Below are 25,453 nucleotides of genomic sequence, written 5' to 3'. Positions count from 1 at the left end.
AGAAACATCATCTGTCAATTGCTGATTAAGAGTACATACTGAATCCTATAGGATAGCATCCCAGACTTCCATGGTGTTGGCCCCCAACTGGTGCCATAACTGAGTCTCTTATGGATTATTACACCATCGTAAAAGGTCAACATTATATAATGATGAGGTTCCCTTTGAATATCAGCAGATCCTCTAGGCTTGGAAAGGGGAAGGAGATTGTAAAATTATTTTCTTGGTCAGAAACAACATCTGTGGCATATCACTACCATGAATAAGTCATTCAGTAAGTTCCCTCTCAGTGTTGCAGAAGCATCACCTCCAGTACTAATGCCTATTTCACTAAGCATGAATCACTGACCTTTTATAATGGAAAGGTGAAAATATAGCCTCACTGCCTCCAAACGGCTGGCTGATTTCCCTGGCCCCAGGATCTGGTACTGTGTCAGAGGCTTAGAGTGGGTCATGGATGCTCTAAGTTAGTCATCAGCTTTGGTGGTAGATATCAGCCTTGCTCCAGGGATGTCCATGCTGCTGCATCCATGCATTCCAATCCTGCTCAGGGCCACTCACTTCACTTTATCCACCACTGCTCCACTGAGAAACCCACGGGATGGCTGAAGAAAGAGGCTGATTGAAATTTACGAGGCATGTAATTGGTCTACTTAATTATAAGGAACTTCCTCCAAAGTGGAGACTCCTTAGTGAATAATCATCTGGGCCACAAATATTCTCACATTCCCGGCCCATTTTGAGAGTATTATACACATTCTCTTCCCCAAATCTTTTTGTCACTTACTATCTAGTCCTTTTCTTTCCAAACCTTTGTCCATGTGGCCAAATAATAAGTCACAGCCCATGAATTGTTGTAGTAAATTCTCACCTCGGGCCATTTTTTTCTTTCAGGAAAAGACAACGTCACCACTTTTAATTCTGCTTAGGTAGAAGGAATTCTCTTGTCTACTCTCCTCCAGTGCTACACTTGAACAAGTATATAAAGTCATGACAGTCCCATTCTCACTGCTGCAAGCATATCTATGGCACCATCTGTAAACCAAGTTCTAAGTTCTCCTCCTTGATTAGACTGGTCATGGGGAAGCGTCCATGGAGGCTTAGCTGTGGGCTGAGAATAAGATGGTACCTTAGGGGTAAGCACATGGGGGAGTGTAAGCCATATATTCCATTTAGTTGTTCCTACAAGATTCACACAAGCCCAATCTCATACCCATATCACCTCCAAACGATGATGGAGTGCTAACCGTGTACCCAACTTGACGGCTTTATAGTTCAGGTAATAGTCAATTCATGAAAGGAAGTTCAGGTTAAATGGTCGACAGATGTCTAATGGTTAGTCTCTATCAGGACCCAATAGCAACCAAAGAGATATTCTCAAAAGAGAACAGTTACATCTGAAGGAAGTTGAGGGGTATGGCTGTGTTCAGACCTGTCACTGGCACCATGTAGCCCCATATGGCATCTGCATGATGCTTATCAGTGTAGTGGACCAGCACAATATTCTGTAGGACAATGAGAAAACCAAGCACCTACGCCTTCCAGAGGAAAGAAGACTGCTTCTAGTGTTTTCTGTTAATGGAATAGAAGGGGATAAAATACAATTTCCAGGTTAGTAACTGCACACCATACCAGGAGCCATGCCAATTTATTTTCCTAAAATGATTGTTCTAGTACAGCTGTTCCCCTGAGGTAGGATTTAAGTTTATGGTAATTTGCTATCCCCTTCCAAGATCCACATATCTCCTACACACACAAAACTGTCATGGCAAATGGGTGGTAAGAAGAATCAACACTCCTGAATTTTTTAATACTTGGTATCGGGCCAGGCACGGTGGCTCATGCCTGTAATCCCAGCACTTTGGGAGGCTGAGGTGGGTGGATTACTTGAGGTCAGGAGTTCGAGACCAGCCTGGCCAATATGGTGAAACCCCGTCTCTAAAAATTTAAAAAAAAAAAAAAAAGACTTGATATCTGTCTCCCTCCCACTAATGTCTTTGGTCCACAATTTTGGTGGGAATGGACACAGCCATGAATTGTCCTTGGCCCTTCTTGCTATCCTCGCCTTCACTTTCTTGGTCAGGACACTAACGTGGAGATTCCGCCAACAGCTGGGTGTGCCTATCCTGTCTCTACATTCAGAAAATAAACAAAGGATGGGTTAAAGACACATTGTGACATGGTAAGATTTAGGTCAAATCTCTTTTACAGCATGACCCACCTAAGAAGTCTTGTTCTGACCAGTGGACCACCGTGGTCCTCTGAGTCTCTGGACTCTGAACCAGGAGCCAACCATTTTGGGGTTATTTCTCTTTCTTCTGGGACATGGCTGCAGGTCTCTTTCACAAAGGATGAGAGAGACTCATACTACTCACACCAGAGGGTCCCCTCTCAAGGGTACTTTGATTCCCCCATGCATTCAAGAAACATTGATTGTGAACTGAGAATGTTTATGACCTTCCCTTCTGGTGACTCCAGTCTGAACTTCTCTTGACAAACCTAGATCTTTTAGTTACATAGATGAAGTATAACTTTCATGGACTGCACGGATGTTTTACCACCAAAGATCCCTGTGGCTCAAAGCCTGCTAATTATGCCAGCCTGGCTCACCTTGCTGCCAGTGACCTCGGTTCCCCTGGATTCCTATCACCCCATTGTGATCAGGGAGTCCATTTTGTTGGCAGCAATTCTCATCCTCCTCTCTGGCCTACAGAGGATGAGCACTGGAGCTCTTTTTCAAGATGCTAGTGCTCCCTCTAGCAATATAATTTCTCCATGTGTTGGTGTGTCCAGCTTTCAGTTGGCAGTCAAGCAAGCATAACAATTCCCAGGTGTACATTCTAGCTCATGAAATGCAGAATCCTTGATAAGATGACCCATATGATCCTGGAGGGCTCAATGGGATTGGAGGATTCAGGATAATATGACTCATTTTAATCTTATCAAATATGACCCTTCAGATGATCTCAATTACACTCTTTGACAATCAGTGCACTGATTTTCACCTAAAAAAATGTAGCAAGGCTGCGAACTCAACTGTCAGGAGCCTACAGAAGCAGGCTCTGTGTCCAATTTTAAGCTGTATCTGGGCCTGATCTGCAGCTACAAACTATGAGAAAACCGTTTTTTAATGTATCCGATTCTACTGGTGCACCACACATTGCCCCTCAACACCTGCCATTTTGTGCATGCCAACTCAATATCCAAGAGCATCCCCTTGGGCTCTGTGTCTCAGGCCTTTTGTGGCCAATGCAGCCCATTCTGCCTGTAAAATGGGCAGAAACCTGGTTCAGAGTCCAGAGACTCAGAGGACCACGGTGGTCCACTGGTCAGAACAAGACTTCTTAGGTGGGTCATGCTGTAAAAGAGATTTGACCTAAATCTTACCATGTCACAATGTGTCTTTAACCCATCCTTTGTTTATTTTCTGAATGTAGAGACAGGATAGGCACACCCAGCTGTTGGCGGAATCTCCACGTTAGTGTCCTGACCAAGAAAGTGAAGGCGAGGATAGCAAGAAGGGCCAAGGACAGAAAATCTGAAAGTACCAACTAATTAATGTGCCACCCCTGGGAGCAGCCTGTATCCATGCCTGAGTGTCCTCGCTCCAGGGTGAGAAAGCTCTGAGGCACATTCTGGATGGAAAATTGCCATCCAGAGTTCTCCTGTGAGATTGTGTTGCAGTTGCTTAGAGGGTTAACTCACTTGAAAATGTACCCTTCATTGGCCACTGTCCCTTTACTTTCTCATCCCTATACCTTGCCTTTCCTCTCAAGTAAACTACTATGTTAGAATTTGCTTCTGGGGAAAATCCAAACTAACACAGACAGTGATAGAAACTACATGTCTTAAATCAAGATGTTGAATTACTGGGTTAGTTTAATTATTAAGGTTCCTTAGCCCAGGTGGAAAATCACAGCATAACCAAAATTCCTCTTATTTCTCATCCCTCCCACACTTTCAATAGGCTCTTCATTCCAGGTGGCTGCAGGTGGTAATTTAAGTCTCACAGACTTAAATTGATGGAGTATTGGTTATCCTTGGTAATTTAAGTCTCGCAGACTGACAAATTGTTTAGCAGGTGAGCCTTCTACTCCCAGATGTGATGTTGTAACTAACTCCTGAGGCATGCCAGTATGGTCTCCATTTCTGTTATGGTGGAAGAATCAACATCCCTGAAGTCACTACTTCGGGTCGCTACTACACGGTCTTCCAGCAAGAAAGGACCAGCCTCCTTAGACTGAAGGTGAATAACAAGGTGACACTTGTTATCCAGTGTCAGCCAGGCCATGTTAGTAACCTAGGTGAAAACAGTAGTGACTTGGACAAAAGTATTGTAATGGAGACAAAAGAAAATGAATGGATTCAGAAGCATTAAGGAAGCAGAATTTCCAAGGCAGGTGGTAGATTAAGTTGGAGAGTGAAAGAGAAGGCATTTGGACATCAAAGACATCCTCTCTCACAGCTGGCTGCACACTGAAGGAAACTTACCATTTCTGGGCATATGGTACTTGAGATGGGTCTGAGAATGGGTCCTATCTTATCAGTTAGAGATGAGAAATGTTCTTTAAGGGGATACCAAGGACAACCAATGCTCCATCTTCTAATGGCAACTGGTCCCTCTCTGCTTTCAAATGCTTCCAGGCTGGACAGCCCCAGATTCCCATTTCTTTTGGAGTGTTTCCTGCCACCACTTCTATTACCTTTACTCCATTTATCAGTTTACTTAATTGCAGATAACAGAGTCTTCTTTAGCTAATTTAAGCAGAAAGATATTTGTAAATTATTTGTAGAATCATTGGAGAGCAAACTTCCAGGACTCTCAGAAACACATCGCATAACCCAGATTTCCAAGGGAGCTGCTGCCTGTGCCACCCTCAAGAAGCTGCAGAGCTCAGGAGCTGCTTCCACACTTGCCAGCTCCCGAATCACTCTGCCCTTGCCAGGATCAGAAAGTCACTGTATCAGGAAACTCTTCAAGAAAACAGGAAATTACACCTACAGCTGCAGGTTTCAGGATCATACTGTCTCTGCCAAAACCTACCCTGAATCTCCTCCTATTCAGTTCATTTTCAAATCGAAGTCTCACACAAATGCACTTTATTGGTAGAACTTAAATGAAATTGGAAAGTCTATCTCCAACACCTTCCAAGGTGATGAAAATCCGAAGGGAACTGGAATGGGTTGAGCTAGACAATCCACAGCGTCTGCCACACAGTTTATTGATACAAAGTAAATATTTACCAACAGCTAAAGAAAATAAAATATAGAGAATTTACTTATTCATGGGCTATTCTCTTTTTCATTATATGAGTTATTCTTAAATTTCTACCCATATTTCCATTGAACAGACTGCCAGATTCTCTTCTGACCTCATCAAATGATCTCTCTTGCTCCCTGCAAAAGGAAATATACATTTCTTTTCAATAAGTGGTACTGGAACAACTGAATAACCCCATACGAAAGAACGTAGTTGCAACTCTTCCTTACAACATAAACAAAAATTAACTCCAAGTAGATATAGAACTAACTGTAAGAGTTACAACTAAAAACAAAATGAGGAAAAACAAAACAAAACAAAACAACAACAAAATAAACTCTTAGAGGAATACATAGGAGTAGATCTTCATTATCTTGGTTTAGGCAATCTTCTTCAATATGATACTAAAATCACAATAACTCTAAACTACTCTTACCACTCAATAATAAAGACAATAAAAAGACACATAACACAATTTTTAAATGGGCAAAGGATCTGAGGAGATATTTCTCCAAAGCCAATATACACAAGGCTAATAAGCACATTAAAATATCTTCAGTATTGATGTGGGATTTTTCATCTCAGTCACTTTGCAAGTCAGGGACCCCTAGATAGCGATGCCTGGCCATGCTGGCATGTCCCTGCTCACCTGAATTATAGCTTGTGCCCGAGTTTAGTGGTTCTCGAGCTCTTATACCACACCCAAGAAGAATGAGGATATGCTGGACACTGAAGGGCAAGGAGGGCGGAAAAGAATTTTACTGAGGCATGAAAGCAGCTCTCAGCAGAGAGGGAGTTTGGGGGACGGTCCCCCACCTATGCAGTTGGTGGTTCTCTCCTCCTTGTGAGGCTGAGTCCCAGGCTTTTTTTTTTTTTTTTTTGAGATGGAGTCTTGCTCTGTCACCCAGGCTGGAGTGCATTGGTGTCATCTTGGCTCACTGCAAGCTCCACCTCCCAGGTTCAAGCAATTCTCTACCTCGGCCTCCCAAGTAGCTGGGATTACAGGTGCCCACCACCATGCCCAGCTAATTTTTTGTATTTTTAGTAGAGACGAGGTTTCACCATGTTGGCCAGGCTGGTCTCAAACTCCTGACCTCAGTGATCCACCCACGTTAGACTCCTGAAGTGCTGGGATTACAGGTGTGAGCCACTGTGCCCAGCCAATCCCGGGCTTTTTATTGGCTCAGAACAGGTGAGTATCAGACCATAGATAATATTGGAAAAGGCAACATTTGATTGCTTAAAAGGCTCTTCAGTAAGAATCAATTGGGAAAGGATGGGAAAACAGGAACAGAAGTTCTTGGTCTGAGTTGAGGGAACCTGGGACCAACCAGCAGTCTGGTCTTTCAGCCTTCAGGCTGCTTTTGGCTTGAAGGTGGCATTTCACCAGGGACCGGCCCCTGTCATAGCTTTTGGCTGCCTTCTGTGGCTATCAGTATCTTTAGCCATTGGCAAATGCAAATGAAAATGCAATTCAAGACCACAGTGAGATACCACTTCACAACTCTAGGGTGGTAATAAATTTTTTAAAAAGATAGTAACAAGTGTTAGCAAGGATGTGCAAAAATTGGAACCCTCTTACATTGTTCGCGGGAATGTAAAATGCTGCAACTTTAGAAAATAGTCCAGCAGTGGGCCAGGCACGGTGGCTCACACCTGTAATCCCAGCACTTTGGGAGGCCAAGGCAGGTGGATCACGAGGTCAGGAGATCAAGACCATCCTGGCCAACATGGTGAAACCCTGTCTCTACTAAAAATGCAAAAAAATTATCTGGGTGTGGTGGCACATGCCTGTAGTTCCAGCTACTTGGGAGGCTGAGGCAGGAGAATTGCTTGAACCCAGGAGGCAGAGATTGAAGTGAGCCGAGAATGCACCACTGCACTACAGCCTGAGTGACAGTGCAAGACTCGGTCTCAAAAAAAAAAAAAGAAAAGAAAATAGTCCAGCAGTTCCTCAAAAATTTAAATATAGAGTTATTATTTCACCTAGTAATTCCTTTTCTAGGTATATATTCAAGAGCAATGAAAACCAGTGTTCACACACAAACATATACTTGAATGTTCATAGTAGCATTATTCATAATAACTCAAATGTAGACACAACCCAAATGTCCATCAATTAATGAGTAGATAAGTATAGAATGATACATTCAGCCAGGCACTGTGGCTCACTCCTGTAATATCAGCACTTTGAGAGGCCGAGGTGGGCAGATCACCTGAGGTCAGGAGTTCAAGACCAGCCTGGCCAACATGATGAAACCCCATCTCCACTAAAAATACAAAAATTAGCTGGGCATGGTGGCATATATCTGTAATCCTAGCTACTCAGAAGGCTGAGGCAGGAGAATCGCTTGAACCCGGAAGGCAGAGGTTGCAGTGAGCTGAGATCCTACCATTGCACTCCAGCCTAGGTGACAAGAGTGAAACTCTGTCTCAAAAAAAAAAAAGGTACATTTATACAATGGTATACTAGTTGACCATAAAAAAGAATGAAGTACTGATAGGTACTACAACATGGATACAGCTTGAAAACACATGCTAAGTAAAAGAAGCCAGTCACTGAAGTCCACATATTATATGATTACATTTATTTAAAATGTCTGCAACAGGCAAATCTACAGAGACAGAAAGTAAACTAGGGGTTTCAGAAGAGAGGGTGGCAGGGATGTCAGGGTAAATGGTCATGACTGCTAACAGGTATGGGATTTCATTTTGGGAGGTGAAGTGTCAAAGTTGAAAGGTTAATTCTGTGATGGTTTCACTACTCTGTGAATATACTAAAAACTACTGAATTGTATACTTATGGTAGGTGAGTTGTATGGTACATCAAGTTGATCTCAATAAAGTCATTTTTTTTTTTCTGGAGACAGAGCCTTGCTCTGTAGCCTAGGCTGGAGTGCAGTGGTGCGATCTTGGCTCACTGCAACCTTTGCCTCCCGAATTCAAGCGATTCTCCTGCCTCAGCCTCCTGAGTAGCTGGGACTACAGGTGCACGCTACCATGCCCAGCTAATTTTTTGTATTTTAGTAGAGACAGGGTTTCACCATGTTGGCCAGGCTGGTCTCGATCTCCTGACCTCAGGCAATCCACCTGCCTTGGTCTCCCAAAGTGCTGGGATTACAGGTGTGAGCCACCATACCCAGCCAAGTAATTTTTTAAATGTATTTTATGTCTGTGGCCTTGTACAGACAAATCAATTAACAAATTCTCTGTCCTTCATTGTACTTCACTGCAGACTCATGTCTTATCTCCCTATTGGTTCCACACTGGGATAGGAAAAGGAGGTGCTATTTATTGAGTACTGATACAAGCTATAATGTGGATAAAGTCTGAAAACATTATGCTAAATGAAAGAAACCAGTGATAAAAGACCATATTATATATTATTTATATAAAATATCCAGAATAGGTAAATTCATAGAGACAGAAAGCAAATTAGTGGTTGCCAGAGACAGGAGAGAGGAGGGGATGGAAAGTAAACTGTTTAATGAGGCCAGGGTTTCCTTTGGGGTGATGAAAATGTGCTAGAACACTATATATAGTGGCCATGGCTGCACAATCTATCACTACACTAAATGCCATGAACTGTTCCCTTTAAAATGCTTGAAATGATCAATTTTATGTCATTTGTACTTTCCCATAATAAAAATTAAAATAGGCTGGGCATGGTGGCTCACGCCTGTAATCCAAGCACTTTGGAGGCCAAGGCGGGCAGATTACCTGAGGTCGGGAGTTCAAGACCAGCCTGACCAACATGGTGAAACCCCATCTTAAAACATAAAAAATAAAAAAATAAAAATAAAAATAATTGCTGTATGATGCTTCAGTAGACTCAGTTATGATAGATGGGGCACAGGTATTGCCTATCCCCCGAATAAACATGCCCAAGACCTGCATAGAATCTGGACCCATAGGGAAGGCAAACAACAGTGAAGGCTATTAAATGGGACCCAAAAGGATAATGAGTTCTGGCCTGGAGCAGGTATTGATTGAAGAGAAGATTCTCCAACTAGGTGAGTGTGGACAAGATTTATGGATCAGTGAATGCTGTGGCAAGCCCTGGCCCACTGATTGCATATCTCCCACTGTGGGAGACTCCACTGAGCAAAATCTGAGCAGTGTATTAGAAGACAAACAGAAAGACCTGGGCCAGAGGGCAAAGAAAAACCTCAGAAAGAAAGGCCTTTGGTTCCAGTAGGTGTCTCCAGCCCTGTGCATGACCCATGTATGTAGAAGGAAGGCAATACATCTAAAAAGCAGTTTAACTCTTACAGACTCCTGGAGGCTGGCTGAAGACAGTGGGTGAAGAGAAACACTGGAGTGGGTCCTCCAAGTTCTGGTTACATATGGGAGGCACGTGGGCCTCAGACATGATGGGACCTCTGCCTGGGGTAGGGCAGAGGCACCAAGTTTTCCAGGGGATTGCCATGTGCAGCCTGGTGGGCAACTGCACACCAGAGGTACAGTTCACACTGGCAAAAATAAAAACAATAATGCACAGCAGACAGAAATGCCACTTAGAGACTGGAGATGCAAGGGATGATGAAGTGCTCTTGAGATCGCTAAGAGAACATACTTCTGAAGCAGCAGCAACAACTTTAGTTTAAGACCCACAATGTGCATTTGGGCTCTCACTACTCCAACTGTGGTCCTCGGAGCAGGAGCACTGGACCACAGGGGCTTTTTAGAAGTGCAGAGTCTCAGGCCCTGCCCACCTCCTGAAACAAGAATCTCAGGTGATGCCTAGTCACATTAAGTCTTGGAAAGCACGACTTCAGGAATCAGCTGAGGGTAGTTCTCCAGGTGAACACACTTCAACAGAAGGAGAGGCCTGCTTTAGGCTTCCCAGACCTGGGCTATGCCAGAAGCCACCAAGCCCACAGAAAACAATGTCAGGATATAAAGCTCAGTCTCAGACCAGCTCTCGAGCATCAGAAACAAGAGCATGAATATACAAAGGGACAATGGCCTGATCATCTATGAAAGGAGAACTCTAACCCACAACCTGTCCAGGAGACCAGCCCCTTATCTATAATAACCAGACCAGGAAGCCAGCCTGTTATTATGTCAGGCTGGTGGGAAGTCAAGCCACTGTCTCTAGCAATAATCCAGGGAGCTAAACCATACGCCCTGTAACAATCAGCCCCAAACGGACACCACTGGATTAGTGACTAACAAATTTCCTCTTTTTGTCCCTATGAAACCTGCCCAATTGTCACAGGGAACTGATATTTGTGGGACTTTTTGGATAAGCATAGAAATTTACTTTCCCAGGCTTAACACTTGAAAGTTACATTTACCTCATCCGACAGAGTATGAAACTCACCGGATCACCGCATCCAGACAATCAGATAGCCAACCCAGTGAAAAAGCAATTCATCTTGATTGCTTTCTTACACCTCCCTAGTTCCTTCTCCCTTGCAGCTACATCTTTTCCTGTGCTACATCAATACCACAATTTTACTCAGGTGGGAGAAGGATCTGCGACTTATCTCCTGTTCTCCTAGTTGACGTCACCTGAATAAAAAGCCTTCTTCCCTAGCAACAGTCATTGTCTCAGTGATTGGCTTTCTGTGCAGTGAGCAAAAGGATCTAGATCAAACTCCTGATGTTCTTGTAACACCAACTTTCAATATAGGACCAACCCTAGAAAGCCAAACATGCCCTTCAGTGCATCACACAGGAGGCCCTATTTCTAATTAGCCATCTGCAGCTCCCCCAGACCAACAGACTTCAGTCAGGGCACACCTGGAGCCTTCCCTTCTTTCTACCATGAAGCTTTCCACTCCTCTGCCTGCCGTTGAGTCTCTGCCAAAATGCAAGTGACAGCAATTGACCTCCATGCTAGACCAAGGTCTGGATAAATAGCCTTTGCTTTTCTCATTTGGTTGGCTTTGTGTACTTCTACAGAAGCTTGGGGCTCAAAGGGGAAATGAACAGGATAGTAAGGAAATTTTACCACACACAAAGCCAGGTGATCAAGAATCACTCTGTAGCAGATTTCTCATCTTTGCAAGATGGGAGCAGTGTCTCAAATGTTACTCAGAGAAGACAGGTTTTGCTCTGCAGAATTTTCCTCCCTAGTAGAATCAGCAGACTGGCATATTTAACCTCACCATGGGAGCTCCCTTGCCAGTTGGTTTGAGTTCAAAGACCATGGCAAAATAGACTACATAATTTGTGTGGCTCCTTGCAAAATAAAATTTAGGCCCTTTAAAACCATAAAAGATTTTGAGAGCAACAGCAGAACTTTAAGTCAAGTGAGGGTCTCTAAGTTCCTGGGTGCGATGCACAGCTTGGGCCCGTGAAGCCAGCCCTGGACCACATTCTCTGAGCCCCTGACAGAATGAGTGCCTGGGACGCAATGGGGCAAGGAACAAGGTGCCTGCCTCGCTCAGATATTGTTCAGTCTCTGCTATGGTCTTTACAAACCTAGGTACATAATTTTACCTGAATTAACCACTTAGGGATGGAAATTGGTTCGTTTTCTAAATATGTCAAGTAAGGCCTGTGAAGTCTGTGAGTCCCAGGAGCCCTTTGACACTTTCAAAGGTAAAGACATCAGAGACTTGAGGTTAAACTAATTCAGCTTAGGGCCTGTGAAAAGCCCTGAGAAGCAGTGCACCTGCTCAAGGGACACCAAACCAGCATCTAGAAACCCTTGGCAAAGACTGAACAGAGTAAGAAACTGAAAATGCTGCATTTTCACTCCAGCGCCTTTGGACTTTTAACTTATAAGGGTAAAATAATTTGATTTTGGACTAAGTTTAAGTTGCCAGGTGATGTAGTTGGTGACTTATTCTTCACAAAAAATTAACTTATATTTAAATTGTGGACATCTCTATGCTTGGGGAATTTTATTACTGGGCTATCTTTAAGCATCTGTTATTGGAATATCACTGATTCTATTTAATCTCATTCCAGACACTCTGATGGAGCCATAAATTTAATTACATAATGGCACTGACCTTTCGTGAGCTTCTGAGGGCTGAAGTCTACACTGATCATCACAGCGGGTCAAGGAGGAGAAACGAGTGAGTGAGATCTGGGGATCAGCTCAATGAAGATGGGTGGCACTGTCTGAAGAGCCTTCAAGGGTCTCCCCCGAACGTGGGCAGCTGCGGAACTAACATTTCTTCTCCATGCGTCGGAGCACAGTCCTCAGCCGGGTATGCTCCAGGCCAGCAGCTGCAATGTCCCTGGGATCCTGTTAGAAGTGCAGACCCCCAGGCCCCACCTAGACACTCCAAGGTGGGCCCAGCCACCAGTGTTTTCACTGGTCCCCCAGAGGATGCCAATGCAGCTGACGTTTGAGAACTGCAGTGTCAGAGAATTAACATATAGAGAAAACTAGGACTAGAATTATCTTTCCCCATTTCTGATCATTCCCATCATGCGGAGGGTGTTCCATAACCAGTATTACGAAACTCTCCAGATTTGCCTGGGACTGCCCCAGTTTCAGAACTGAAAGTGCTGCCTCCTGGAAACCACCTTCTTCCTAGACAAACCAGGACGCTGCTCTCCCTAGCCACAAGGGTAAAGCGCCAGGCCTCCCTCCACATTCTCAGTCACTGAAGAAATTATGTAGGCAGATAGTGAGGGTAAGGAAGTCCTCAGTAAGGTTTTCCTTTTAATGAAAAGCAGCCCCAAAATCATTTTCTTTTCTAACAAAGAGCAGCCTATAAAATTGAGCTGCAGACATGGACAAGCAAGCTGGAAGCTCTCACAGATGAATGCCAGCAGTTGTGCCATTAGGAAAAGGCTACTTGAGACTAGGCATGATCCAAATGGTGGCTTCATCTTCCCTTCTCTTTGCCAGCCACTTATGCAGTAGAGAGCAGACAAGGTGCCAGCCAAGTGGAGGGTCCATTTGCATAATAAGATTAGGGTGTGATAACGAGCTTTCCCACCCACTATGTAAATGTCACACACCTGGTCCAACAATCTGTGGGCCCTCTGTAAATCAGACACCGGATTGAGTGCCTTCTCAATCCGGTGCACTCCCTTGTGTGCTGGAATTCCCATTCGAGTCTCTCTCTCTCTCTCTCTCCCTCTCTCTCTCTCTCTTTTTGAGCTGGAGTTTTGCTCTGTTGCCCAGGCTGGAGTGTGGTGGCACGATCTCGGCTCACTGCAACCTCCACCTCCTGGGTTCAAGCAGTTCTCCTGTCTCAGCCTCCCAAGTAGCTGGGATTACAGGTGCATGGCACCACAGCCGGCTAATATTTTATGTTTTTAGTAGAGACGGGGTTTCACCATGTTGGCCAGGCTGGTCTCGAACTCCTGACCTCAAGTGATCTGCCTGCCTCAGCCTCCCGAAGTGCAGAGATTATAGGCATGAGTCACCATGTCTGACCTAATCCTCCACTCTTAAACTCACTCCTTGTGTATCTTCATGTCCTTAATTTTCTTGGTATGAGGCAACGAACCTCGGGTATTACCCCAGACAACACTGCTTCGGAAGCCTTGAAAGACAGTCAGGCCATGTGCAGCCTAATCCCACTTGGCCTTCTGAAAGTCACCTGTCCCCAGTGTCTCTGGTCCCCAAGCCCCAGCGATTCTGGGAAGGCCCCAAGTAAGGAGGCCCGAGGCGGCCTTAGGACTGTGGGGCAGGCAGGCATTGAGGAATCAATGGCCCGAAGCACCTTCTGCCATTTTTCAGTCTCCATCTGCAGGTTTCTTTGTTTCTTCATGTTTTTAATTGGCTGAGGAAAACAGATTTTATTTATTAGGTCTCAGAAATCTTTAAATAATCACTGAGTATATAAATGCTTAAAAACCAATATAGGAGTGTAAAATGAAGGATGAACTACAATTTAGATAAGGATAAACTGTGGCATGGGAGAGAGTGTTTGGAGGTAAAATGTTCTAAGCCCACACTGAAGTTGGTCTACACCATCCTGGGGTGATTTCGTTGTCTAACTAGGGCCCGAGGATAAAACCACATCCCAGCAGATGTAGGCAGGGCTTTCCTGAGGGAATGGATGTCCCCACTGGCTAACTTCCTGATAAGCCTGCTACAAATCAGAACAGAATGCTACACAAAATATGCCTTAGACCAAGCTTGTCCAACCCACGGCCCATGGGCCACAGGAAGCCCAGGAGGGCTTTGAATTCGGCCCAACACAAATTTGTAAACTTCCTCAAAATATTATGAGATCTTTTTTTTGCAATTTTTTTTTTTTAGCTCATCAGCTATTGTTAGTGTTAGTGTATTTTATATATGACCCAAGACAGTTCTTCTTCCAGTGTAGCCCAGGGAAGCCAAAAAAAGATCGAATTCCCCTGCCTTACACTAAGGTGGGAGGGGGAAGCACTTCTGCTCTCTGGGCCTGCGTGTGTTTGGGTCTCAGCGTTGGGGTGTGAGTTCAGAGCATGCTCTTTATCATGGGGTTGTTGGGCTCACTCTGCCTTAGGCATCAGGCTGGATACTAGTCAGGGAAGCTCTCCATCAGGCCATGTTTACCAGAAGGTTATTCTCTGTAAGGCACTTCCCTCAGATTACCCCAAAACCTCAACACAGGGCCTGACTCAGTGATGTTATGGGGAATTAAGAAAATAACTGACTAATGTTTAAGACTCAGAAGTCAAAGTATATGTTTCTTCCCTGGAAACGGTTTCACTGGTAGCAGTAGTGGTCAGCAGGCACAGACAACCAGGTAGCCATCACACAGAGATCAACCACTGCCCCCGAAGATGGCCGAGAGTTGAATAAATCTGAGCACCATGCTGGAGGCTGTTCAGAAATGCCTGGTACAACCTTTGAGGAGGAGTACAGCAATCAGGTCACAAGAACTAAAGCCTTAGTAATCTTATTGTTATAAGAGTAAATACTATGTAATTGTAAACATCTTGATGAGGCCTATACGGGATCAACAGATGGATGGATGATGGAGCGGTGAATGGTGGTATGAATGGATGGAGGGATTGATGGAATTGGTTGAAAGGATGAAGGGAGGATGGAGCAATGAATGGAGGGATGGATGGATGGAGGAACTGATGGACGAATGATGGATCATGAGTGGAGGGATAGATGGATGGAGGAGTTGTTGGGATGGTTGGAGGGCTGAAGGGAGGATGGAGCAATGAGTGGAGGGACAAATGGATATGAGGATGGAGGGATAGGTAGTGGGAGAAAGAGGGGGAAATGGAAGGAAAATTGATAGAGCAATGAATGGAGATATTAAGGAATGGATGAATGATGGATGGAGGGATGAGTAGAGAGGAAAAGGAGGCAGGGAGAAAGGATAGATGGAATAATGAATGAAGGAATGGATGGATGATGGATGGATACATAGATGAATGGATGGATAAATGGATGAGGACAGGGAAAGATGAATTAATCAATTTTAACTTCTCACTTTTTTTTCTAGAAAATAATGTTGGTTCTGGTATTATAATTTATACTTCTTGATGTTCCTGTAACAATTCAACATGCTGAAACCAATATGAGTTAATTTAGTAAAGAAAGTGCATCTTCCAGGGCTCAGAATCTATTACTTTTTCATCTATTGAGAAACTGAACTCCTAAATGGGGATTAATATTGTTGTGGTATTTCTCCTTCTCTTTCAGTATTTTCAGCTATTTCTTCACATCTTATGCCCTGCCCACTGTGCAATTCTCCACTGACTGATTGCTTTGTAACTCCCTAAATAATGTCCTCCTATCAAAGCTACCGTAATTAATCCCCTTTTCTTTCCTCTGACAGAGTAGAAAGATTATTTTCATTTTCTAAAAAAGCCCAAGTCAAGGAGTCCTCCTACCATCTGAAAGCTCAAATAAATGTTTACTACTTACCCACTGCATATAAGACACCGTGCTGGGCTGGGTATGAAATAGCAGGATGAAGAAAATCTCATCCCTATGGTCCAGGAATTTAGAAGCCTCAGTGTTGATATAGTGTTGCATGCTCCTTAAAAGAGCTATAAGCAAAGCATGCTGTTATTAAAGAGTATAAGAGGGGCATTTTTTGAGTGCCTGGCTATGTGTAAACCTCCCCTGGGCAACCACAGAGAACTGGGAAAGGGAAGGTGACGGGGCTCTCTGTGGGGAGGTGGGGGCTCAGTGGTGAGCAATTAAGACTTGGATTTTCATGTTGGTATTAATTTCCCATCTCGTAGCCTGAGACAGTGAGATACCACAGGCAACAGCATGGAAGTGGCATGGCCAGTATACTGTTAAGTATCAAAAATGTCAGCAGAGCCTAAGCACAAAGAAGCGAGAAATCAAAGACAGTTCGGGGTGTGAGGAAAATCTAAAGCCTTTAGTCTGCACTTGAAATGAGGTCCCTGAGTACAGAGCGTGTCAGAGATGCCTAGGCTGGGGGAGTCTGCATGAGCAAAGGGATAAAATGTGGAAAAACAAGACTGTCCTCCAGAAACAGCAGGAGCCAGGGATGACTGAAGCCAGCTTGGGGAGGGAGGAGCAAAAGAATGAGCCAAAAAAAAAAAAAGAAAGGAAGCCAGGAAATTAAGTAACAATAATTTTTGAATAATAAATGAATATTGAATATTAATAATAAATATTATTAATTTATTAATGAAATTAATAATATAATGAAATATTTATTTCATATAGACTAATTTTCATATATGAACTGTATAAAATATATCATATTAATCTTCATATATGAAATATAATATATATAAGTATATATGACAAATATATATTTCATGTTATAATAAAAATATGAATAATGAATATTAATAAATTCTTAATAAATTTTGAAAAGGCTGGCAATGAAACATCATTCAGAATTGAAATGTTTAAGTTCCCATCAACCGTTTTTAAAATTTCATGTTATTTAAAATATGTACACAAGTTATATATTTAAGCTTATGGCTGTGGTATACAAATACTCCAGAAATTAAATGCTCCACACCCTGAACAAGGCAAAGGCTTACAAAAGAGCTCTGGATTTCGTAAGTGCCAGCAGGCAAGGCAATAATGGTGTCAGAGAAACACCATTGCCATACACAGCCGCTCCAGAAGGCAGTATTTATACTTCTCATCTTTCTATTTATTTGACAGCATCATTCACAATAAGTGCTTGAGGGACAAATACTACATGAAGAACCCTCACCAGGACACATACTGCTATAAATCCTGCCAGAGGTGTTATCAAATTCGGACTCAATATATTTAAAAACCAGGGGTACATTGGGAAAAAGATATTGCGTCAGCTTAGGCCTGGGAATGGCATGTCTTCTGACACCCAGAGGCCACGAGGGCCTTCCGACTCACCCTCAGGGTGAAGGAAAGGTGCTCCTTCACTTTAGGATTTGTAAGTACCTTTGGTTGGTGAACTCAGCAAAGCCACTGGGGATGGGATGTCCCCCTGGTGCTGCTGGGAAAGGAATGTACAGACAGAAGTGAGATTGCTGGCAGTGGAGTGGGGCAGAGGGGGCTCCTGTCACTCACATGCTCAAACCTTCAAAAGAGGAGTCCAGGCTGGGCACAGTGGCTCACACCTGTAATCCCAGTACTTTGGGAGGCTAAGGCGGATAGATTACCTGAGGTCAGGAGTTCGAGACCAGCCTGACCAACATGGTGAAATCCCGTCTTTACTAAAAATAAAACAAAAAAAATTAGCTGAGCATAGTGGCAGGTGCCTGTAATCCCACCTACTCCAGAGATGGAGGCAGGAGAATCCCCTTGAACCCTGGAGGTGTAGGGTTGCAGTGAGCTGAGATCGCGCACTCCAGCCCGGGCGACAAAGCAAGAGTCTGTCTCAAAAAAATTAAAAAAAGAGAGAGAGAGAAGTCTAAAGTGTGTGAAGATCTTCTGGAGGGAGATATGCTTAGAGAAGGCTCAGATCTTGATCTTGTTGACCTTCCCTCCACACTTAGGGGTGGAGAAAGATTCCTGAGAGATATCTTATCTTAGTGTGTTTGGGCCACTATAACGAAAATACCCTAGGCTGGAGAGCTTAACATTTATTTCTCACAGTTCTTTTTATTATTTATTGTACTTGAAGTTCTGTGGTACATGTGCAGATCTTGCACAATTGTTGCATAGGTACACACATGCCATGGTGTTTTGCTGCCTCCATCCCCCCGTCACCTACATCAGGCATTTCTCCCAGTGTTTTCCCTCCCCAACCTCCCCACCCCTCGCTGTTCTTCCCCTATCCCCCAACCCCCAACACACCCCAGTGTGTGATGTTCCCCTCCCTGTGCCCATGTGTTCTCATTGTTGAACACCCGCCTATGAGAGAGAACATGCGGTGTTTGGTTTTCTGTTGTGTCAGTTTGCTGAGAATGATGGTTTCCAGGTTCATCCATGTCCCTGCAAAAAGCATGAACCCATCATTTTTTATGACTGCATAGTATTCCATGGTGTATATGTATTTCTCACAATTCTTGAGGCTGGGAAGTCCACGATCAAAGTGTTGGCACAACTGATGTCTGATAGAGGCTACTTCCTATTTCATAGATGGCAGCTTCTCTCCATACATTCACATGGCTTAGAGCAGAGAGAACTCTGGTCTCTTCCTCTTCCTCTAGGGACACTAATCCCATCATGGGGCCTCCAGCCTGCTAACTCCATCAAAACCTACCTACCTCTCAAAGACCCCACCTCCAAACACCATCACGTGGGGGTTAAGGTTTCAACATGAATGTTGTGGGGAGCACAAACAGGGCAGTCTGTGACAAAGAGCAATAAGCTCCTCAAGAGCGGGTACCAGGAAATAGGCTATACTTATATTTGTCTAGTGTTAGCTGGGCAGTCACAAGCCCAGCTACACAAGGGCAGCCTCCATCCCAAAAAAGTAACGCTCCTCTGTCCCATCTTGAGTTGTGGTGGGAGAAGGCAGAGGTGCTGTGATGGTTAATGTTGACTGTCAACTTGATTGGATTGAAGGATGCAAAGTATTGTTCCCGGGTGTGTCTGTGAGGGTGTTTCAAAAGGAGATTAGCATTTGAGTCAGTGGACTAGGAGAGGAAGACGCAACCTCCATGTGGGTGGGCACCGTCTAATCAACTGCCAGTGAGGCTAGAATGAAGCAGTCAGAAGAAGGTGGGAGAAGCGGACTTGCTGAGTCTCCCAGCCCTGGAACATCAGACTCCAAGTTCTTCGGCTTTTGGGCTTTTGGATGTACACTAGTGTTTTGCCAGGGGTCCCGCACCTTCAACCACAGACTGAAGACTACACTGTTGGCTTCCCTGCTTTTGAGGTTTTAGGATTGGGACTGGCTTCTTTACTCCTCAGCTTGTAGATGACCTACTGTGGGACTTAACCTTGTGATCATGTGAGTCAATTCTCCTTAATCAACTACTCCCATCTTCTGAGTTATGTCTTTCTAGAGAACCCTGACTAACACAGGTGCCTAGAAAAGAGGATGACATTTGAGCTCATTCTCTCAAAGATCATAGGGAAGCATAAAATTTTTTGCGTGCTCTCAGGATTAAGCTTTCAGTCAGGAAATGGCGCTTCAAATCCATGAATGTGAAACCAGAAATCACCAGAGTAAGGAGTTAATGAGCACTGGCTTCTTGAATAATTTATCAAATATGTAATAATGCTGTTTCTCTTCTCTTTGTGGGTATTTAAGTAGCACCTTTCTAGCTTTGTGTGGGGATTCAGACTCACACAGTAAATTATCATTCCCATTTTGCTGTAATTGCTGCTGAGGGAAGCTGTGTCCTACATCTATGATTCATAAGGGGCAAAATGCATTTAACATATACATGGTACTATAAAATAGTCTGAATTCTTTAAAAAGATCTCATGGGTTTGATCATGGGAATGCTTTACAAGTGATAGAGTAGAGAGTTGATTAAGAATAGCTGAAAGAGACACAAAGCTCTCATCTGCCTCTGCTGCAAGAGAGGGAAAGGTACCAGCTCTGGTGCTCTCCTACAGCCCCAAACCTGCACAGTCTGCCACTCATCTATCTGTGATGCTCCTGAGCGTGCCTCAGAGGGACTTAAAGATCTCGGTTAGTAAGTTATTTTACATCACATCCCCATGAATAGTCTGAGCTGCAAAGCCTCCTCTGACCAGAGAAATAGTGCAGCTTTGGCTCCCACTGCCTCCTGCATTGTCCAGATTCCCAGGAGCACCCCCCATCACCTTCTGCAGCCACAGTAGCCTTTCTCTGTCTACTGAGGGAACCTGCCATCCTCCATCCTTCTCCCCCAGAGCAGCAGATTAGCTCCTGGCCACATCTTCCCCACTCCCAGAGGAACTGGAGGACCAAGGCTGTGGATGTTCTGCATCTTCCCTCAAGAGGGTAAGACGGGCACCCCCTCCCTGGACCACTCACTGCTTCCTCCAGTTCAAACAAGGAGCCCTCTCCTTCCTGACATACTCCCCCAGATCCCTACCCCCTCAATCCTCTTTCTATGAACTGAACTCAAATGCCCTGAAAATCTGGCTCCAGAAATAAGATCAGGCACCAAACCTCTTCTTTTTTCATCCCTGGTTCCTTCATCAAGATCCCTGGGTCTCATAGGTTCTGCCTGGCCCTGTCTTGCCCACTTTGATGGTAGACCCACGTGCAAAGGTAGCCACAGTGGATAATAGTAGTGATAAGGAAAAGGGAGAGCTCCCTGATTCCCCTCGAAGGACGTGCTACAGGGGTGTGTCTCACCTGCTTGGTCACCGCAGCTCAAACCCCTAGGGGGAGGATGCAGATGCAGACGGGCAAGTCAGAGGTTGCAGTGAACACTTCAGGGCTCCGTCCCGACGATGGCAGCATCTAGGGGTGGGTGTCTGCAACAACCAAAGCCAGAGTGGGTGTATGTTACAAAGCTCTTTCAGATTTGCTGGCTCCAGACAGCTTGTGTGTCAATCAGCTCAAGGGCAGAGGGCCAACGTAATAGACTTCTGTATACAGAGCTCTTGGTCAGTGTCCTGAAAGAATCAGATTACACATGGACTCAAAAAATGAGTGCAAGATTTTACTGAGTGGTGGGGGTGGCTCTCAGTGAGATGGATGGGGGCCAGAAGGGAGGATGGAGTGGGAAGGTGGTCTTCCCCTGGAGTAGGGCCATCCAGCAGCTGGACTCTTCTCCACTGCCTCCAGCTGAACTTTCCTCGGCATCCAGACCATCTCTGGTCTGCTAGTCTTGACGTTCAGCTGCTTATCTGTGTGCCTGCTAAGATCTCGAGTTTATATGGGGCAGGATGGGGGGTGAGGGTGGTGAACCAAAAGGCAACTTTTGGGGCGTGAAAACAGGAATTCCTGTCCTCATTTAGGGTCAAGGGTCAGGCTTGAGGGTGAGGCCTTTGCCGGGGAACCACCCTCTTCTACCCAGTATTTCCCTGTCACCTGTATGTATCAATAATAATAGCTAGTCCTATGTGTAGGTGTCTTAGTCAGTCTGGGCTGCTATCACAGACTGGGCCACTTAAACAACATAAATTATTTCTCCCAGTTCTGGAAAGAGGTCCAAGACCAGGGTGCCAGCAGATTTGGTGTCTGGCCAGGCCAAATTCCAGGTTTGCAGGTGGCTGTCTCTTCACTGTGTCCTCACAAGTCCAAAACAGTGAGAGACAGTTTTCATCATGTCTCTTTTACAGAGGCATCGATCGCACTCATGAGAGTTCCACCCTCAGGGTTTAATCCCCTCCCCAGGCCCTGCCTCTTAACTGTTAAAAACACACTTTGAATGAAGAGACCCCCTAAACAGGCTTTGTACAAGCAACATGGCTGTTTATTCACCTGGGTGCAGGTGGACTAAGGCTGAAAAGGGTGTCAGCGAAGGGCGGTGGGATAGGAGTTGGCTTTATAGGTTGGGGTAAATCTTTTTGGGAGGGGGCAGGGGGGCTACGGAGTAAGATCAGTTACAGTGGTGGGGGAAGGGGCAAGGAGTATACATTACCATAAGTTCAGTTACAATGGCGGGTGGGGTAAGGTGTAAAAGTTAAGATGGCAGGGTGGGGTTAGGAGTGTCCACATTATTATAGTAACAGTTAAGATGGCAGGGTGGGGTGAGGGGAAGCTCTACTGGGCGATCAGGGAGGGATAATGGCAAACCGTTGGGGGGGCAGGGGTGATCAGCCAAGGCAGGCAGAACTTGAGACTTTCTGGGTCCAGGCTTGCACATGGAGGCCTGACACTAACACCATCACACTGGGCATGAGGATTTCAAGAGGAATTTTGCAGGGACCCAAATATTCAGCCCATAGCGGCCTACGTTTTGTAGCAGGAGCAGCAGCGGGAAATGGATCTCTCAGACAGCAAATACAGGAGGAAGGTTTATTCGGCCGGGAGCAAGGTGGCATAGTTGCCTAACAGTCAAGTTCCCCTAACAAAGGAAGGTTCCGTCTTTATACAGGCTTATACTTTAGATGTTACACGTGGGAGAATCTTCGGTTTATAGCTTAACATATGAAAAGGGTCGCAGTTTACAGTCTCAGGAATTACATATGAAAAGGCTTTTTGATTTACAGTCTTAGGAATGAAAAGAGGAAGTTTACAGTCGTAAGAATGAAAAGGGGAATTTGATCTGAGATGCCTGGGTCTCCCTCTTCAGTTTAAGCACATGTATAAACTTGTGTAATCCACACACCAACTCTTACAGGTCCCTATTTTACAGATAAGAAAACTGAGATTCAGAGGAGTTAAGTCATTTGCCTAATACACAAAACTGGTATGGGCAGTGCAGGGATCAGAAGTTAGGGCGTCTGCATGCTGAGTTAAGTGCTCAGCCATGACACCACGAGGCTCCCCGCCTCAGTCACAGCAGCCAGCGGGGCAGGGCGGGTGGAACAGAACTCAAGTCTGAGCCACTAGTGGCTTGAAAGCTGAAATTCACAAGTTTTTGGTGAAAAAGAAAGTTAGCTTTATTTGAGAAGCTGGCTACCAGGGGAGGCAGTGTACTCATGTTCAAAGATTACCTCGCCGAGTTGTACCTCCGAATTAGGGCTTTCTATGAGAAATTAGGGGAGTACAAATGATGATCAAAGCATTTTTGTGTGATGTCCACAGTCTCAGCTGCGTCGTAGTCATTAGTGTCTTGGTCAGTCTCATGTGGCCTTCTGCAGGAACCCTCAAGCTAGTCTTACCTGGCCAGTCAGCCAGTTTCTAGAGTTCTTGGTCAGTGTTTTTTCTTTTTTCTCTGTTAAGGTCCTGTCTTCCTGGGGCTGTTTTAAATGAATAATCTACAAACTCAAGCAAAGCAATAATTATATTCAAGCAAACAAGCTTTTCTCTAACAGAGGTCAGTACTGTTATACCCACACATCCATGGGCTACATCATGCCCCGAGGCCCACTGAGCTCCTGCAAGCAGGGCCCTGCAAGGCGCCAAAACCCTAGGCCCTTCCTGCATTCCTGTCTGCAGGGGATATTAAAAGGAATTCTGCAGCCTACCATGTTTGCCTACACCCACAGCAACACCACCTTCTCTGCAGGTCATGGATTGAGTCCCTGGGTGATCCGTGCTGCTGTAACCTGCTTCCCTTGTCCCCTCTTCTCTCCCCCACCCCTCCCAACATGCAGATCCCTGGGGGAGGCTTCCCCATATGGAAAGGCAAAAGGGAAATGCTAGCTTAATGCTTCACCTCCAAAACATTGCCGAGTCCCTCAAGCTTTCAAGCATTGGTTCCTCTAACCTATGTTGGTTCTTATTATGCCATTCTGCTCACTAAGAACAACCAAAATGAGTAGGAGGTGCGACCTAGTGCACAGCAGCTCACAGTCTGGAGAGGGGTCTCCCTCCCAGGGAGACTGGAGTTTCGGTGCATCTGTCGACAAGGCTGCTCAGTTGTCACCAGTCATCAGGCTTAGTTTCTCTGCTCTCACTTCAGGCCCCTCTACCGGGGGCAATGCAGCCATTCCTGCTCTGGGGGTGGCAACCTTGAAGGGCCAACCCCAAGGATGGAGGATAATGCCTCCCACTTTGTGTCTGCTACCAAGGGGACTCCAGAGTCCTGCCTTTGCCCCAGATGCCAGGCGAAAGTGAGCTCTGCTTTCACTTGGCACCGTCCTCCTCTTCTTCTTCTTCGCCTTTCCTCTCCCCACGTATTGGGAGGAAGGACTCAGATATGAATTCCTGGGGCCAGGTGGGAGGTCGTCAGGGTGGCAGGTGTCCTGCTGGGGTACTCAGGCTGCAGCAGCCTCCCACACCCGCTACCTGGCCATGCTCCTAGGACCAACTTCCTCCCCAACACTTTTCCACACCCTCCTTGCTTTTCCTAGCCAAGTTCTGCCCTCTATACAGGTAGAAAAATCTAGGCAGTTTTGTCCTACCAGAACAAAGGAATAGACCACTTTGGGTTTGAGCTAGGACGTCTGCCCCGTCCCCACCCTCCCAACACCACAAATGAACTGGGCATTTTCTGGAATTAGATAATGGTGATGGCTGCATAGCATTGTGAATGTACTAAAAGTCATTGAATTGTACATTTTTAAGTGGTTAAATTGGTAAAATTATGTGATGTAAATTCTCCTTCATTAAAAGAAAAAAAGCCAATTAGACTGAGTCATTAAAAGGGGCATTGTTTGACCTAACCTTGTCCCCAAACCTGTACAAAGCTGAGTCATGATCAAAAGGAAATCTGTTCCCTCTGACTAGGGTGAGTCCAAGTCATGTAGGACAAAATGTAGTAGAAATATTTCAAAAACGTACATTCTGGGCTGGGCGTGGTGGCTTACACCTGTAATCCTAGCACTCTGAGAGGCCAAGACAGGCAGATCACGAGGTAAGGAGATCAAGACCAGTCTGGCCAACATGGTGAAATCTCGTCTCTACTAAAATACAAAAAAAGAAAAAATTAGCTGGGTTTGGTGGCATGCGCCTGTAGTCCCAGCTACTTGGGAGGCTGAGGCAGGTGAATCACTTGAACCCGGAGGTGGAGGTTGCAGCGAGCCAAGATCACACCACTGCACTCCAGCCTGGCGACAGAGCGAGACATCTCAAAAGCAAAAAGGACACTCTGACCAGGCATGGTGGCTCACGTCTGTAATCCCAGCACTTTGGGAAGCTGAGGTGGGTGGATCACCTGCGGTCAGGAGTTCAAGATCAGCGTGGCCAACATGGTGAAACCCCATCTCTGTTAAAAATATAAAAATTAGCCAGGCATGGCGGTACATACCTGTAATCCCAGCTACTTGGGAGGCCGAGGCTAGAGAATCACTTGAACCTGGGAGGCGAAGGTTGCAGGGGGCCAAGATCACACCACTGCACTCCAGCCTGGGCAACAGAACAAGACTCTGTCTTAAAAAAAAAACAAAGAAAGACACTC

At 45.1% G+C, this 25,453-nt stretch overlaps 1 pseudogene; it reads right to left on the bottom strand.

Moving 5' to 3' along the window:
• Positions 1-1,023: 1,023 nt before the first annotated feature.
• Positions 1,024-25,453, bottom strand: part of LOC105732234 (protein ILRUN-like) — a 54,374-nt pseudogene continuing 29,944 nt past the window's right edge.

This window comes from Aotus nancymaae, unplaced genomic scaffold (assembly GCF_030222135.1).
Source record: "Aotus nancymaae isolate 86718 unplaced genomic scaffold, 86718_ANA_hifiasm-v0.15.2.pri h1tg000155l, whole genome shotgun sequence".
Lineage (NCBI taxonomy): Eukaryota > Metazoa > Chordata > Mammalia > Primates > Aotidae > Aotus > Aotus nancymaae.
This window is presented reverse-complemented; position numbering and strand designations above follow the sequence as displayed.